At 41.2% G+C, this 18,130-nt stretch overlaps 1 protein-coding gene across 1 annotated transcript in view; it reads right to left on the minus strand.

The window, feature by feature from the left end:
* Positions 1–16,285, minus strand: part of rab9a (RAB9A, member RAS oncogene family) — a 51,425-nt gene extending 35,140 nt beyond the window's left edge. The window contains exon 1 of the mRNA XM_041212025.1: positions 16,203–16,285. The gene's annotated coding sequence lies outside the window, so the exon portion shown is untranslated. The remainder of the gene's footprint in view (positions 1–16,202) is intronic.
* Positions 16,286–18,130: the final 1,845 nt, after the last annotated feature.

Raw genomic sequence — 18,130 nt, forward strand, 5'->3', positions numbered from 1 at the left:
CATCATATCCCTATGCACATGGGTGCACCCCCATAGCACAGTGGCATACATGAGCTGCACTTCTGCAGCTCCAATGGACCCCCTGTGCCTGGACAACTAGGGTGACATGTTTCCTGATGTTCTGCACGCACTTGGGTCAGCCCCAGAGAAGGCTCTGTGGTGGGTCAATGCAGAGGTGATGTGTTTTTCTAAGTACTGATCAGCAACACAACCACCAGTCTGAGCTCAGTTTATAAATCCATCCTCCTCTAAAGCTGTGATAGCCTCCTGCATTGACTCAATGGGACATGTTGTAGACTGTACTGTGACGCCATAAAAAACAGATTGTATTGTTAGGCTTCACACTCTGCAGGGAGCTCCGGTTGGCCTACAGTGCTGTTATTTCAGAAGGTGAGAACAAGTGTCTAAATTGAATAATTTACTCACAACACAGCAAATGAGAGAGGATACAGGAACCAGCTGAAGGTTTGCAAGACTATGACAGGCTGTTGTGTGCATTAATACTGGATTTTATAATGTATGTATTTATGATTGTGTAATAAATTATTAAACATAATTAGAATAATGGAAATGACTAATCGTTTACAGCAGCTTCGGAGGAGGAGACAGCAGCTTTATTAAAATTCACTTGAAACTTTTGACTTTCTTAATGCCTTTTTGTAGCTAGTTGGCATAATATTGTTTTCCAGATTACAATTGTGAAACATTTAAAGATCCCTGGTACTATTCTAAAAATTCTAGACATTTCTGTATATTTCACAGCAACAATTCACCCTTCTAATGGTGCCTGCTTATATTTTATCACAGTCATAGTGCACAGAGAATGACTTTGATGGCTAGAAACAGTTATTTTCTATATTTAATTTTTAAAAGTTTCAATTCTAATTCTTTTCAGTGTAGCCTCACTTGACTCATTCTTTAAGCGTTGAATTTGTACAATTCTATGTAATTGGCTTTAAGTCTTAAGATTATTTACAACTTCTAGCAGATGCACATCAGTTAAACCCAAAGCTACTGCATCCGACATCTGCTCCCTTGACTGAGCCTATCCCTCACCCTCTCCCTGGCCTTTCTCTCAGACTGATCAATACATGCTAAATGGTTCGATTCTGAACCTATGCCTCAAATTCCACATCCTTTCCATCAATATTAATTATTTTGATCTCCCTTCCAGACACCTGAGCACATAAACCAGGCTCGCTATTGAATATAGCGCTAAGGGAATACTGCCCTGATTGAGACACCATCTTTCAGATGACATCATAAATCAAGGCCCAGTCTTCTCCCTCAGGTGGATATAAAAGATCCTGCGATACTATTTGAAGAACAAAAAATCAGTTCTCTTGGTGTCCTGGCCAACATTTCTCCCTTAATCAACATCACTAAAATAGATGACCTGATGATTATTGCCTGCCGGACTTTGCTATGCATGAACTGACTGCTGTGCTTCTTACATTACAACACTGACCATACTCTGAATAATCAGTTTAAGCACTTTGGGATGTCCTGAAGCTGTGAAAGACACCAGATAAACGCTTTCTTTTCCTACTTCTGCTCCTTACCTCAAGCCACTCTGCACTGAAACACTTAAGCACACTTTAGCTATCTGCTGGCCTTACTTTCTCAATGCTCATAAACTCCAACTTGTCAAAAATGCAGCTGTCCGTACTCTGTCACACATGCAGCACTGATCCTCACACATTTATAATGGATTCCTGTCATTCACCACACCCTTGTTCTCATCTTCAGATCTCTTCATGGCCTTGCAATCTGCAACCGCTTTTGGTCTTCTTTCTTCTGCATCCTTTGGTTTTCAGACTTTGGCCTTTCCTTCCTTGTCCTGTTGGCTGCAAAGCTGTCAACTGGGCCCTCCTGTGTGGGACTCTTTCCCTAAAATCCTCCACCTCTCTAATCATTTCTTTTCCATTAAAAGACCTTCTCAAGCCCATGGTTCTGCTCCAAAGTCCCTGAAGTGGCTTAAGACCAAGTTATGTAAAATACCTAATATGAGAGGAATACTGTTTCAGGTGGGGCTGTAACAAAATGCAAATGATCAAACACCTTCAATAAGTGACAGAATAGCAAAACATAAGGAATGGCTCAAATCCAAAACCCAATCTTGTAATCTAGCCATAATAGAAAATATACTTAGAAATCCAGTTAAACTTAAACTTCACCATTACGCGCCATGCTCCTTTCTAACACAATAGGTGTCCAAAATCATGTAACTGGACAATGTTGGCTTCAGACATTAAGCTACATTCAAGAATAATTTAAATTATTTTATGGGATTTTAGTGTCTGCTACAGTGGCTTTCATAGTGACACTTTTGGAAATAGTTGTTGCAGAAAGATAACCTAGAAACTAAAAAGTTCCCATCGAGGCAATAATATCTCTTTAAAGTTGCAGTAACCATAGGGTCAACCAGCACGTGTTTGGAAGTAGAATATAAAAACTGGCCACAATACAAGGAAATCTTTGTTGCCAGTGATCTTGACAAGAATATTAATTTGAAAAGTAATCTTTCAGTCACAAGGCACCATATGATTCATCATGTGATGAGTTCCAGATTTCAAATGTGCCATCGAGCATTTCTATAGAAAGAGCAAGAAATTAGGGCACCAGCCATCCCTGGCCAATATTGTGATCATCCTATTAGCTAGCTGAACAATAACTTGCATTTATATAACTTGCCCTTAGCAAGGAAAAACATTCCTAGGTATAATCAAAAGAAGATTGGAGGCTGAGCCAAAGGCAAAAATGTTTTTGGAGCAGCGACCAAAACCTGAGTGAACAGACCAGCTTTATGGATCGACTTAAAGGAGGTGAGGGAAGCAAAAAGATGGAGGGGTTCAGGGAGGCATTTCAAATACAGGGGGCAATGGTAGTGATGGCTGCCAGTAGTGGGCTGAAGGGGAAACAAGGGGCCAGAATTAGGGGAATGGAGTGTTTGGTGTGTGAAGGGATAGGGGGTTTGTAGGGCCAGAAGAGAGGTAGAGAGCAAAATTCATATTGGAAATTAAATTTATGAATGAGAATTAAACTTGAGTCATCAGGGGTTTGAAGGGGGGGAGGTTGTTGAGTGAGGGAGCCAATAAGCACATGGGTGACTGATGAGCTTTACTCATTGCAGAGTTGGATGTAGGCTAAGGGTTTTGGATGAGTTGGAGTATGGACAATGGAAGGCTGGTAAGGAGAGTATTGGACTAATCAAGTCTAGAGCTGACAATGAAATGGAAGAGGCTTTCAATGACAGTATGGCTGAGTCAGAAGCAAAATTGGTGGTGTTATGGAGGTGAAAGTTGGCAATCTATGTCATGGAAAGGATGTTGGTTCAGGTGATCAGTTTATGGTGAATGGTGTAATCAGTCTAGTTCACTCTTAGACAACAATAACAACAACTTGCTTAAACATAAGCTGGGATTTTCCAGTCCCACCATTGGCGGGCATCGTTGTGGGTGGGACAGGAAAGTTTAGAGAGTGGCCAAAAGTCAATTGTCCACCTGTGGGACCAGAAAATCTCACCCACAGTAAAACACTTCAAGGAGCTTCACAAGAGTGTTATCAGACAAAATTGGCCACAAGCCTCAAAAGGAAATATTCAGAGAGGTGATCAAAAATGTGGTAAAAGAGTTATTTTTATGGAGCATCTTAAAGGAGGAGAGAAAGCTATTGAGGTTGAAAGGTTTGGGGAGAGAATTCCAGAGCTTGGGGCCCAGACAGCTGAGGGCATGGTCACCAATGGTGCAGCAATTAAAATCGTGGATACTCAAGAGGCCAGAATTAGAGGAGGGCAGGGATTGTAGATGAATGAAGGCCTGGAGAAAATTTCAGAGTTAGTAGGGCAAAGCCATGGACTAGAATGTTAAAAGTTGAGGCAATGCTGGATCAGGAGTCAGCAAGCATGTGATGATGGCTGAACAGGTTTTGTTGCAAGTTGGTATATGGGCAATAGTTTTGGATGAGTTCAAGTTTATGGATGATGGCAGATGGGACAGTGCAAGGGGAGCATTGGAATAGTTAAGTCTACAGGTAACAAAGACATGGATGTGGATGTCAATAACAGATCAGCTGAGGCAAGAGCATGGATGGGAGATGTCATTCAGGCAGAATGACATCTCGGCCTTAATGGAAACTTGGCTGAGGGGTGATGACACCTCTTCCCTTAATGAAGCCTCCCCAGTCAGCTACATTATCCACCACTTGACCTGTTAAGATGGTCACAATGGTGGTGTGGCGTTTGCCACCAGGTCACACCTTGGCCTGACCCCCCTACTCCTCTGGCCTCTTCTCCTTTTTTAGGAAACTTACTTTGTTCCATCCCTCTTATCTCTCATTCAAAAATTGCCATTCTCCACCGCTCTCCCGAGTATGATAAAAATGTTCTCACTGAGTTGTCTTCGTGGCTTTCCTCGCTCAGCTTCTTCACTGAACAACTTCTCATCCTTGTTGATTTTAACCTCCACTAGCCCAACTTATCATTCTCTCTCTCCTCTGAGTTCACTGCCCTCTTATCTGTTGTAATATGCCATTAATGGATATCAGCATGACATCACTAGAAGGGAAGTGTGTCATGTGATCCAGTCTCAGTTTTGCTTTTTCTTTCAGCAGAGCACACACACACACACACACTTGGCTCTGATGTCTTTAAGTCTTATAACTATGTATAACTGTTCTCGTGTGCCTAGCCTTAATAAATGAACTCACAACGTATTTACTCAATCCCTTACGAGTGATCGGTGCCTTGTGTCTTGTACAGTAAATAAGCTCAGGTTATTACATCATTATATTCACACAACATGGTGATCAGCGGTGGTCAGACAGATGGCAGCAAGATTGAGTACAGGTCTGACATGGTGAACAGCCTTAGATCATGCTACATATGATCATGAGAAGGCCCTCAATGTTTTGGTCAGAATACAACAAAGTTACAGTGTTGGGGAGTGTTGAAAACACAGTGGGTGACTGCGAAGAAAAGCCTTGGAGACACAACATCGAGTTAGTGCTCAAGTAAAGAGCTGGAAAGCAGACAGATCCCTCATGATGAGGTTGCAGTGCATAGCCTGTCAGTTTCATGAATGGAACAGTGCATTGAGAGGACCAGCACCGGGTTAGCTCAGTCAGAAAAAGCGAGTGACCAGGGTGTGGCTTGGATCAACAGCGAGCAAGGGAGAGTCAAACAAAGAAAAAAATGTCATAAAAATCAGGCCAGTGAAGGTTGAGATTATAATGGGCTGCTCCAGGAGTTGTTGAACAATAAATTGAATGAAAAGCAAAGACACCATTGCTCTGTCGTGTGTTCCTGCCACAACTCATCTATATGGGAGGAGCTTCTTAAAAGTGCTTGGAAGCGGCTACAATGACACTCATCCAAGGAGCTACAGAAGAAGGAAGGTCAAAGGGATATTGTCAGAATGTCCACAAAATTCTCTAGTTTGAATTGGGATGCAGCCAACCTAGTATACAAATTCAAAATGTTTAAATAGCATGCAGGGCTATGGTCTATTGATTCAGGTGTGTCTGAACCAAACAAGCATGTCATGAAAATTCACTTAACAATTGGGAATGAAGGTCAACACAGGCTGAACATGTCAGGATTAACAGAAGAAGAGCTAAAGGATCCCCAAAAGGTATTGACTACATTGGAAAATCAGTTCACAATCAACTTAAACTCATGTATTCATCGGCTGGAGTTCATGACATGCAGACTACAGCCTACAGAATCCATCGTCCACTTTGTCACAAGATGCAGTGCAAAGGGTGTGATTTTTCAAGTGCAGAGCTAGCAAACAGAATTGTTGAGTTGGTGCTTGCATCCACTCCCATGGAAGCATTCCAGAAAGATCTGCTATGCAAGCCCAAAATGTATAGCATCGAAGAGCTACTCAAGAATGGACGTAAATATGATGTGATCCTTGGAGGTCGACACTGCTTACAGTTCTAAGCACAACCCCAATTGTTGACGCCCCAAACCTAGCAAGACCTGTGGAAGGTGTGGCTTTCTGCATGCACCAAGGTTTTCATCAATTCTACAAGGCAAATGGCAGAAAGGGGCCATTGGCACTTGAACAAAGGCTGATGCAGATACAAAGAACCATGCACTAATCCAAACAGACCGTACACAACAGATACCTTCAAGTAATAAGAATGACCAGCTGGTATCCCATCAGAAACATAAAATGAGGTGACTGACAAGCCAGATAACTTGGATACACTTTGCAGATTGCCTAACCCAGCAAAAACAGAAGCTATATCCTTCATCTACAAGTTGACTTGATCAACATTGAACTTAAGGATGTCCTCCAAATTGATTTGGTACATTTTGTGCAACACAAATGCTGACAGCTACAAGAAGAAACGGCAAAAGATTCTATACTCCAGAAACTGTGGAAAACCATCATCAAAGGATGGCCTGATTCAACTCAACATGTCATCGAACATGTGAGACCATTTTGGCCTTATTGGAACAAGCTAGGAATTTCCTGGGAAGTCATTTTTAAAGGCAGACAAATCGTCATACTGGAATCTTTGTGACCTGATATTCTTCAACAACTTCATCACTCACATATGGGCACAGATTGAATGAGAAGACTCAGATAGATCTATTGGCCAGTAAGGAACAATGACATTGAAGTCATTGTCAAGAAGTGCAAGGCATGTCAAGAGCATATGCCAAGTCAGCACAAAGCACCCTTGATTCCATATGAAGTTCCTGCGCATCCTTGATCCAAAATCTCATCCAACCTCTTCCATGTCCATAGCACTGACTTCATCATCAGCATCGACTACTTTACCAAGTACCCCATTATGCGACAATTGCACAACATATCAAGCACAACTGTCATGCACACTCTAAGTGCTATTTCCGGTTTATTTGGTATGCCTAGAGAGATCATTATGGATAATGTCTGCAATTTATTGGTAAGCCATTTTAGGGTATGTGTGAGAAGTGGAATACCAATCATACTACTCCTTCACCTCATTAACTTAGATCTAGCTGCTTAGCTGAATGAATGCTTAGCACAGTGAATCCCTAGTTCTCAAAAGTAGACAGACCAAGCAAGATCTACACATTGCAATGTTACATCTGAGTGCGACACCTTTAAGTGCAACTATTCCAACACTGGCAGAGCTCATGTTTGGCAGACAAGTACACACCAATTTACCTACTCTTACTCACTCTACTCTCCCAGAAACTAGAAAGCAACTTATAAAACTATACGAGAAGATGACCAATGTGCATGATACAAATGCAGATACAGAATTGCCAAGTTTACCTTTGGGACAAGTTCACATCCAATATCCCACAGGAGTTACGTGGCAACTAGCTGAGCTGACAAGGATTTGTTCCGAACCAAGTTCCTATGAAGTCATTATGTACAAAGGCGCAATGGTGAGGTGTAACTGAGGCCAAAGCAGATCCATTCCAGCTCCTCAACCACCATATAGTTCTATTGCATCTAGGGTAAGATCTCAAAGGCAACCAGGAACAACGTGCAAAAATAGCAATCTCACTGTGAGCAATTAAAGAAACCTCCAGACAAGGTTATCATCACAAGACCTGGGTGTACCAGCAGATTACCTTTATGCTTTAGAGACTCACAGATTCATCAGTTCTACGCACATGTGTAATGGTAACTAAACATGAAAAGTATCGTAAATATTCATACTTCTTCGGAAGGGGGGGAAAGTATATTCAAAAAAAAAGGGGATGTTGTAATACATCTTTAAGAGATACCAGCATGACATCACTAGAAACAGGTCATGTGATCCACTCTTAGTTTCACTTTTGCTTTGAGCACAGCACACCAGCATAGCTCTGATATCTTTAAGTCTTGTACCTATTTATAACTACCCTCATGTACCTAGTCTTAATAAATGAATCCACAATATGTTTACCTAATCCCTTCTGAGCAATTGGTGCCTTGTGTCTTGTATAGTAATTAGGTGCAAGGTATGATGTCATTAAAATAACACAACATTATCCAGTCTAAATCTCTCATTCCACGTTAACTCCTCAACCCATATTCACAGTCACCCCCTTGGGTCTTGCCATTTCACATGGACTTGCTAATTCCATTGTATCAATCACAGGTAAATCTATCTCTAGTCACTTCCTTGAATCATTTTCCACTCACATCCCGCAAGCTTATTTCCTTCTGTAACCAACCTGGAAAAAAAAAATCTATCCCCAGTATAGCTGTACTTCCAAGATCCCAGCTGTCTAGTGTTTGGCCCTCCATTCACCACAACATCTCTGCAACTATTGATTTTTCTCAACCATGCTTCACCTCTACTTTTAATGTCATTGTTGGCAATAAAACTACAACTCTCTCTCACCCTGGCTGCTCCCCCCCCATTATGGTCCTCATGTCTATTCCCTTAAGTCCAAATATTGCAGAATTGAAAAGATATGGCAGATAACTGGTGTAGCCATCCATTACCAGATTAGGCTAGACCACATAAACACTATGAAATTCTGTTCTTGTCGGCTAAAACTGCCCACTATTCCAAGATCATCCGGAATGCAAAGATGACGCCCAGCCTTTTATCTCTCCTGCAAAGCATCTTAGGTAAACATGTTGTGGGTTCATTTATTAAGCTTAGGTACATGAGGGCAGTTATACATAAGTACAAGACTTAAAGGCATCAGAGCTGTGTCTGTGTGCTGTGCTCAAAGCAAAAGTGAAACTAAGACTGGATCACATGACATATTTCTAGCGATTTCATACTGGTATCCCTTAAAGACGTATTACAACATCCCCTTTCTTTTTGAGGATACTTCCCCCCCACCACACCCCACCCTTCCCCTATCTCCTCCACCCTCACCTTCAAATGTGAGGAGCTCATGGACTTTATTATCACCAAGATTGAGACCATGCAATCATTAGCCTCTGACATGTCCCTCCTTTCACTCTCCCACCCAGCCAAACATCCTCTAAAAGCCTCCCCTGCCTTAACCCTGAATTCACATCTTTCTCTATTTTCTCTCCTATCTTTTTTCATGATTTCTCCAAGCTGATTTTGTTCATGAAACCCACCTCCTGCTCCCTCAACCTTATTCTTATTAAACTGCTGACCACCCTTTGTCCCCATGATAGTCAATATTGTTAATGGTTCTCTTCAGGTGTTGTCCCTCTCTTTAAATTTTCCATCATCACTCCTCTCCTCAAAAATAAACAACCCTTGACCCAACCATCTTTGCAAACTACCAGCCTATCTCCAAGCTCCCTTTCCTCTCCTAAGCCCTTGAACATTTTGTCACCTCCCAATTCTGTGTCCAAATTTCCTGGAATTCCATATTTGAATCCCTCCAATCAGGTTTCTGCATTGCCACAGTGCCTAAAGAAATCCTATGTGACGGTGACAAAGATTAATGATTTCACCTTGTCTTCTCAAGCTGCCTGCATCCTTTGACACAGTTGAGCACACTATCCTCCTCCAGTGCCTCTCCGCTGTTGTTCAGCTGCATGACACTGCTCTCACGTGGTTCCATTCTTACCTATCTACTCGGAGCCAGAGTATCACTTGCAACAACTTCTCTTCCTGCTCCCACACCATTACCTCTGGTAGCCCCCAAAGATCTATCTTTGGCCCCCTCCTATTTCTTATCTACATGCTGCCTCTTGGCATCATTGTCTGAAAGCACAGAGTAGTTTTCACAGGTATGCTGACACCCAACTCTACCTTATGGTCACCTCTCTCCAAACCTCCACTGTTGCAAAATGATCAGATTGCTCATCCAACATCCAGTACTAGATAAGCAGAAATTTCCTCCAATTAAATATTGGCAAGACAGAAGATATCTTCTTTGATCCCTGTTCCAAACTCTGTTTTCTAGCTACTGAATCCATTCCTCTGTTTGGCAACAGTCTGAGACTAAACCAGTATGTTTGCAACCTTGGTGTCATGTTTGATCCCGAGATGTTCTTCCGACCACAAATTTGTGCCATCATTAAGATCGTCTATTTCTATCTCCGTAGCCTTATCTGACTTTTCCCCTGTCTAATCTCATCTCCTGTGGAAAACCTCTTTCATGTCTTTGTTACCGCTAAACTCAACTGTTCCAACACCATACTGGCTGGTCTCTTGCATTCTATCCTCTGTAAACTTGAAGCCATCTAAAACTCTGCTACCCATGTCTTAACTCGCCCCAAGTCCTATTCACTTATCACCCCTGTGCTCGTTGACATACATTGGCTCCCAGTAAAGCAATATCTTGATTTTAAAATTCTCATCCTTGTTTTCAGATTCCTCGATGGCCCCTACCTTCCCTATCTCTGTAATCTCTTCCCACCCCACACACCTCCATGTTATCTGCACTCATCTAATTCTGGCCTTTTGAGCACAAAATTTCAATTGCTCCATCAACTGAGGCTGTGAAATCAATAACCTGGGCCCTAAGCTCTGGAATTCCCTCCCTAAACCTTGCCACCTATCAAATTCACTTTCCTCCTTTAAGACAGTCCTTAAAACACACCTCTTTAATCAAACTTTTGATCATTTTATCCACTATCTCCTTATATGGCTCCATATCATATTTTGTTTTATAATGTCGTGAAGAGCCAAGGGATGTTTTATTATGTTAGAGGCACTCTATAAGTTGTTGTTGATGTTTTTCTACCCAACAGCAATGCGATGATGGCCAGATAATCAGTTTTTATGATGTTATTGTGGGATAAATATTGGTCAGAACACCAGGGAAAACTCCCCTGCTCTTCTTTGGAATACTGCCCTGGGATCTTTTACATTCACCTGAGAGGGCAGGAATGGCCTGAAAGACTGAAAAACAGTGCCACATGCTCTCAGTGCTGCACTGGAATAATAGCTTCACAGACCTAACAAATTTTAATTTTTAGGGAAGCAGCTACTGTTTTGAAAAATTGAAACTCCTTACTATATCACGACCAGGATCTCAGCATTCAAAATGTCAGTGCAGCTATCTTTAAAAGAACTGAATGTATGGGAGCAAGTTTTGGGTCTATAATTCAATCATTCTTACCCTTGAAAAACTTGAGCTTTTACAATAGCATACAAAGCAGCTAAAAAAAATCCAAAAGACGCACGTAATTTCTGATAGACTGAACAGAAAGACAGAGTGATAGGTGCTGAAGTGCCACAGTTTCCCAACATGACTAGCATTGAAATCATACATTCTGTGTTGTTCACTGTGAGGCAAAGGGCTTTGAAAGCAAGCTGATGACAGGAAACAGAGCAATAAGAGGCCTGAGGGAAGGTTTCCAGGATCACCTGAAGTAAAGGCTTAAGGAATGTGACAGTCATCCAAAATCCTGGTAAGATTTAGTGTTGTTAAACTGTGGTGCTGTATTATTTAAAACCAGCAGAGGATAACAACAAGAAAAGCAATGCCCCAAAATTTGCTGCCAAAATAACAGGGAGACTAATCACACTTGCTATTATTTATGTGAAAGTGCCAAAACAATTTCAAGTGAGGGTAAATGCCCAATTACACACAGAAATCCAAATGTTGCTTTCTTTGCCATTAGCTTCACAAAAATGGCATTTCATCGAGCTCACAATTGAAATGTATTAAGAGGAATGTCTTTTCTGTATTTGCATGCTAGCTATGAACGAAACTCATGATAGAAAGTTGTCTTAACCATTTCAAGTCTAAGTGCCTTTTTAATGGCGTGATAAATATTAATACTGTCAGTCAACCTCTCTGGCACTGAAAATTAACTAGTCCCTGTGTAGAGTCCCATTTAACTCCTGTTGGAGATACTTAAAAAAAATTAAAAATTACTATTTTTAAAAACCTTTTCTTTCTGTCTCTTTTTTCTCTCTCTTCATCTTTCTTTCCCTCTCTTTATTTTTCTTTCTATACAGTTCGTTCTCAGTCTTTGCATTGTCCTTTTCACAATCCTTCAATCTGATTGGTTGCTTGCTCTGTTCACTCAGGTGCGTTTGAGAGGGCGTCTTGCCATTTTCATCTTGCACTTCCAGCAGGGCAAAATATCATTGAAATTAAACAGAAAAGGGAAAGTCTAAGTAATAGCAGATATTGTCCATTAGCCTGCCACAGCAATTTTTGGCCTATCACTACAGAAAAGTCAATTAGCAACATTGACAAATTGTGGACATGAAGCTGCCAGTATGCATCATGCATCAACATAGGGAACCATCTCTGCAAATACCAGATACTAGGACCCTTTTCCATGCTTCTATGTCATTCGAAGTGGCTTACTGTATGTTTTACCGCAGCATTTCTGTTTCCAAATTTACTGTCAGTGCTCACTGTGTCATCATTGCCTTTCAGCAAAGTCTAGATTTTCCAAAAGTTCAAACACTTTTACTTAGTGTAGGAGTTTCTTATGTGGATTTGTTAAACGTGAAATAGAAATTCCACAGCCTTGTAGTTGATAAACCAGTTTATCAACAGAGTGTTCACTGGTGCTTCTCATGGAGCCAGACCTTTTCGCATTAAGCATAAAAATCACCATTTTGACAATAGCACAAGTCATGTGATTCCTGAACATGATATAAGTCTTGGGTTCTAGAAATCAAGTGAGACATTTTAATACATCCATGTAAAATTGGTGGTCAGTCAACTAAGACGAAGTTGAGAGAAATGAATACAATAATTTATAATGTGAATGAACACATTTAATGGCTTAATATTTATCCTTTAAACTAAGGATTTTTAATTGCAGATAAAGTATTATCATTTCTCCTTCAATGGGCTCCTGTCCACTTCTTGCAAAACTGTTGAAAATACTGACTTTTCTCTCACATTGTTCATCAAAAGAGGTTATTGATGAACCAGATTAAAACAATTAAATTTATATTAATACTGGGTACAATTTTAGAAACAATGGAGTAGATTGAAGAAGTACCTGGAAAATCACAGATTCATAAACATCAGACAGCATGAATTTAAATATGGGAGGTCCTGTTTGACAAGTCTCCCTAATTTCTTTGAGGATATGTTGCAAATAAAACAGATACTAAAAATCTGTGATAGAGTTTACTTGGAGTTCTAGAAAACTTTTGACAAACTTTCAAGAGATTGAACTAGAATCCATGAGAATGTAGAATAGAGTGGGATTGAATAAAACTTTATCAAAAGTAGAAATAAAGCACTCATAAATGAGATATACGAAGTTCTTGGGATAGAAACAGTTATATATTCAATCAGAGACATTCAGAATTAGAACTGCACGAGTTGTTAAACATGGTTCTTTCTTTATTTATCTCCCTTCCGATTTAACTCCCTCTAGCATACACGTGTGTATAGTAGCCTCAAGTGGACAAAATGAACAATGTCATTTTCAATACACTACATTTTGGTGTCATAGCAGGGAAGGGTGTGAGAAGAAATTGAAATGCTGATTGGAACAGATCAGGAGTCAGCACATGGACTGTTCACCAATGTACATAAATATCCTCTATGCAGAACCCAATCATAAGCTTTTGCAGATTAAACCAGTTAGCAAATGGTCAAATAAATAGTGAATTAAAATAAAAGCAAAATACTGCCGATGCTGGAAATCTGAAATAAATACAGAAAATGCTGGAAAAACTCAGCAGGTCTGGCAGCATCTGAGGAGAGAGAAACAGAGTTTCAAGTCAATATGACTCTTCTTCTATATTATATACATAGTGAAGTAAATTTAATATTGAGTACTAGATAGAAATTATTGTACAATGAAAAAGAATGAAAAACATGGGTGTACAATGGAGATTGTGTTACCATAAGGAGACTTTGAAATTTGTTTCTTTATGTCAAAGAAATGGGATTACAAAGATGGGGAAGCCATGCTCAAGTTATGCAGAGCCTTGGTAGGCCCCATCTGGAGTATGGCATTCAGTTCTGGGGACTGCATGTTAGGAAGTATATACTGACCTTGCAGAGGGTGCAATGTACATTCACCCGAATGACGCCAGACCTGAGAGGGTTAATCTATGAGGACAGGTTGCATACGCTTGGCTTGTATTCCCTCGAGCATAGAAAATCAAGGCATGATCTGATTAAGGTGTTTAAAATATTAAAAGGATTCAAGAGGGTAGGTGTGGAGAAATTATTTCCCTTGACAGGGGAATTAAGAATGAGGGGGCACAATTTTAAAATTAGAATTAGGTCATTGAGGAGCGAAATCAGGAAGCATATTTTCACGTAAAAGGTAGTAGAAATTTGGAATTTTCCTTTCCAAAAAGCTGTGGACACTGAAACAATTGGAACTTTCAATTTTATGATGGATTGGTTACAAGTATCAAGAGATCAGAGCTAAGACAGGCAAATAAAGTTGAGGTACAGATCAGCCATGATATAATAGACTCTCAAGGGGCTGAATGGCCTACTTCTGTTTTTAGTGTTGCAGCGTAAATCCAACCAGGAGTGACAGTAGCCTCAAGCTTCATAATTATGTGGATTTTCAACTAACTGAGACAAAAGTAATTGAAAACTTAACGTGATTTTACGATAGGCAATTCATGATATAATTTTGTCTGCATCGAAAATAATCTCATTTGCATTCTTGGAACCCATATGCAACTTATTAAGTTAAGGTGTTAATAACATAGTCTGGGTTAACATGCTCTGCAGTAATTTTATTTCTTGCATTGACTTACTTAGCCGTAGAGCTTTCTTGTGTCTAGTGCCACATGAAGCAGACAAAGTACGTGCTTACTGTCTTCATGGCTAGACACAGGCTATAGCTTGAGGGGATGCAACATCAAGCATGGCTGACTGCAGGAGACTCTCCTGTTCTCAAGGCTGCCATAGGCACATTGGAAGGATTTACAGGTAGATAATCAATCTGTTTGACCACGCTATGAATGCATATTCCTTGGCCATCAATTGTGGAGTGGTACTCAGAACCCAGAGCTTCTGGCTCAGAGACAGGGATGTTACACACTGCTCCACAAGATCTCTCACTTCTTGCATAAATGATAGTTAAAAAGATCAAAATCTTACTGCATTAGCTTACCTACGTTTAGAAGTGCCAGAGCAAACTAACACAGTGGCATGGTGGTGATATCACTACACTAGTAAGCCAGAGGCCCAGGCTAATGCTCTGAGGACATGGGTTCAAATCCCACTAAGTTGTTGGAATTTAATTCCTTCAGGGAATTTGTCGTTCTTATGTGGTCTGGCCTACATGTGACTCCAGACCCACAGCAGTGTGGTTAACTCTTAAATGGCCTAGCAAGACACTCAGTTGTAACAAGCTGCTACAAAGTCACAAAAAAAAGGAAGGAAGCTGGATGGATCACCCAGCACTGGCCTAGGCACCGGAACCAGTAATTGCAGCCCTATCAACCCTGCATAGTCCTCCTTACTAACATCTGGGGACTAGTGCCGATATTGGGAGAGCTGTCTCACAGACTAGTCAAGCAACAGCTTGACATAGTCATCCTTGTAGAATTCAGGGGAGGTGGTGGCATAGTGGTATTGTCACTGGACTGGTATTCTAGAGACTCCAGGATAATGCTCTGGGGACCTGGTTTCAAATCCCACCACAGCAGATGGTGTAATTTGAATTCAATAAAAATCTAGAATTAAAAATCTGATGATGATGACCATTGTTGTAAAAACCCATCTGATTCACTAAAGTCCTTTAGGTTAAGGAAATCTGCTGTCCTTACCTGGTCTGGCCTACATGTGACTCCAGACCCACAGCAATGTCTTAAAATGCCCCCTGAACAAGGGCAGTTAGGGATAGGCAATAAATGCTGGTCTAGCCAGCGATGCTCACATCCTATGAATGAATAATAAAAAAGAAAGACCACTGTTGCACACCTCTTAATGCTTAGCTCAGCATTAAGTAAGACTTTCCAGTAGATTAGTTGCTTGGCCTCTTTGATTGTTTGTGACACAGGCAAACCTAACACAGGGCAGAAATACATTAAATCATAATAACCTGATAAAGTGGAATTACTTAAAAAAGATGATTGTGAAAATAAAGATTTTTAAATGCCTTTAAGGTATAATGTTAGATACTTGACAAATCTGTGACTGGGAACACATGCGACAAATTGCTCAATATTATATACAGAAAGTTAAATATTGCTATATTCTTAACTTCATTACACAATTGTTTTGCTACATCTCCACTTGATTTCTGTACATTTTCCTGCCTCAGGTCTTCTGCCAGTCACTCTTCATCAGTATTGCACTCACTCCTTACAAACTGCTCAAACACTAAACATCAGTTGAAATGTTTGTTGCCGATTGTACCCACCTGCTCATTTCTACTGCAATATCCAAAGGGATCTATATTTTGTTTCTTGTGAGGAACTGTCGTTCCCTTCAAGTTGCTTTCACCTTTGGAGACGGTGCTATTTCTGTGGCTGCTGTCCTCTGCTACAGTAACACAGCTGGGTTGGGCACTGCAGCAGAGTCTCATGTGACTTCAGTCACCGATGGAGCTCGATTCATTCTTCCACATCCCCATCTTAAGTCCACGCTACATTAGTCACACAACAGAACCCTGTCTAACCACTAATCGTTGATGATTCACTTATACCACATGCTATCAGCGTGATACTGAATGCTCCCTAAAAGAAAGTTATTTTTAAATCAGTAAATGAATTAGCCTTATGTACGCTGCATCTCTCTCTCACAGGCACACATAAGATAAGCCCTCAGACAAAAATAATCATGTATGTAGCTTCAAAATGTTGTGCTGCACATTTAATTGCTATTATAGAAAGTTTTTAGCCCATTTTCTCTCCAATGTTCTCCCCTCTGCTCTTTAGTTGCTTTACTGTTTATTCATTCCCCAAACAGTCATTGTCCATAGGTACCATTGTCAAATGACCGATACTTTTGTGTTTATTTAATCTAATCACAGCTAAAGTTCTATTCAACATGTGCCTCTCCTGCAGGAGTTGCTCTGAGTTACTCAGGAGCAGGGATCCTAGCTTTAGGGTCACGTATCCTAGTCCTGCTGGCTGAGGTAGGCTAATTAAAGCATAATGCAGGGATCAATGCCCGGGATCTAGTTGGTCTATAAGGTTCCGAGAGACTTCACTTTTGAGCCAGCAAGGGGAATATTTCTTACATTTTTATAAAATGTTCACGGGCGGAATTTTACAACCCGCGGGTGGGCACATGTAAAATCAGGCGAGAAGATGTTGGGCAAGCGGTCTGATGCCATCCTGCGCTCGCACAATATTTCGGTCGGCATGCACACAACAAAGTCAGAAGTGTGTCTGCCAATAATTAAGAGGGCAACTAGCCCATTAACGGCACAATTGCCTCCGATTTTTCATGGTCCGTCCGACCTTACACTGGGTGGATGGGCAAGTCGGCCAGGTGGACTTGGCATTTTTCACGAAACCTCATCCAAGGGCGGGATGAGCTTTCTGTTATCAAATCAAATAAAAATAGAAATCTGTGGTCAGCATTTGTATCATCTAAATGTTCAGGTGCCTGGTTGTGATGCTTGGACATTTTTTACCTCACCTTTAAAAACTTTATTTCCTGAGTTTCGGGGCTTCAGCTCCCCGAAGTGGCTCTCTGCCTTCAGGGAGCTTTCAGTCAGCGCTCGCCCGCGCCTGCATTGATGCCATCGCCCACCCTCCTTCCACTCTCACCGCTGCAGCACCGAGATTTTCAGCGTGTGCATCATGGGGGGAGTGGGGGGGGGGGGAAGAGCAACGGTGGTTGGTGGTTGGTTTCCCGACTGCTCCCAGGCCAGCCGATCGCGCCCGCCTGCCAAGCTGAAAATTCAGGCTCAAGTATTTGCAGCTGAAGGAAAGTGGTATATTTCCTCTAGGTTAAAGCACCTCAGAGAGTAATTTATGCCATGGGGGAGACCATTTGGCCCATTGAGTCCATGCTGGCATTCCATGGAGGAACCAAGTCAGTCCCATTCCCTGCTCGCTCCCTGTAGCCCCGCGAGCTTATTTCCTTCGTTACGGACAGAGGGGGTTTAATTTGGACAACCCTGATTTCTCCTCTCACCACCCATCTGTAAACAGAAATGTGTTTTGGTTTTGATTACTCCCTTTATAAGCGGTGGCATATTTCCCAACCCCTCAGTTTTGGTGTGACCCAATTTCTATTAATAGCTCCACAGCAAATTCACCCTCTGGGTGAACCCAAGAAGGTTAATTCATCCTCACACACTCAAAATGCAGAGAGGGGGTGTGTCACTATGTAGGC

The sequence above is a fragment of the Carcharodon carcharias genome, chromosome 18 (assembly GCF_017639515.1).
Source record: "Carcharodon carcharias isolate sCarCar2 chromosome 18, sCarCar2.pri, whole genome shotgun sequence".
Classification (NCBI taxonomy): domain Eukaryota; kingdom Metazoa; phylum Chordata; class Chondrichthyes; order Lamniformes; family Lamnidae; genus Carcharodon; species Carcharodon carcharias.